Raw genomic sequence first — 933 nt, 5'->3', positions numbered from 1 at the left:
TTTCAAGACATTTGAACTGTCCATCCATGATGAAAGACTACTACATGTGACTCATGTTCATAACTTATGATCTTTCCCATAGGTCATGAAAGACTATGCAGTTGGTCAGTCCTTGCCACAAACCTGCTTTGTACCCACACACGTCATAGTTGCATCACTAAATAAAATACTGATGGCTGTGCTCAGTCAGGCTTCATCGGACTACATCTTCTGAAACAATTATTTCTACTGAATGTCTGCTAGATGGGCATTTTTAAAGGTATATCTTGTGCAGAGACACTTGTTGGATGTTCATATTGTTACCTTGTCCCGTGTTCTGAAAGAAACAGAATTGCTGCAGCATTGACACCCAGTGGACAGATGATATTGGCACAGCAATTAACAGAAACCGATGCAGCAGTAAACCCAGTCTCACACCACTGAAGCATTGCCAGTAAGTGACCTGCATCACTATGGAGTATTCTAATGACCTGAGGAGAGCAGCAGATATAACCTTTGCCAACCACAGTACAGGTTTGGCTTGGGTTATGCAGAGAACACTCCCTCACTGGGCCTCTGATAGATCTGGTGGCCCATTAGAGTGTGGCACTGGTTCTCTGCATCGAAGGGGCAGTATGTAGACTAATCAGCAATGACCCCCCGTCCCCAATTCAGATAGGGAATTGGAGGAGATTCTGGTAGGGAATTACAGCTTGTTGCTACTCTACAGAATAAACCCCTTGAAGGGATTTTAAAAAGAGTTGGGTAAGAGGAAGGTGCATTCTGTCCATTACTGACTTTTGAAGTAAAGTCTGGGAAAATGTCATCTTTAAAGGAAAGGGTAATTCTCAAAGTTCTCAGTTTTCAGCAAAATACAATTATAATCAGTGAAAGATTAGCAAATCAATGTTGGAATATGGCCACTATGGAGAAAATGTGTGACTCCCGCTTGGA

Source organism: Pleurodeles waltl, chromosome 7 (genome assembly GCF_031143425.1).
Source record: "Pleurodeles waltl isolate 20211129_DDA chromosome 7, aPleWal1.hap1.20221129, whole genome shotgun sequence".
NCBI lineage: Eukaryota > Metazoa > Chordata > Amphibia > Caudata > Salamandridae > Pleurodeles > Pleurodeles waltl.
The sequence above is the reverse complement of the archived record's forward strand: the minus strand, read 5'-3'. Positions refer to the sequence as shown.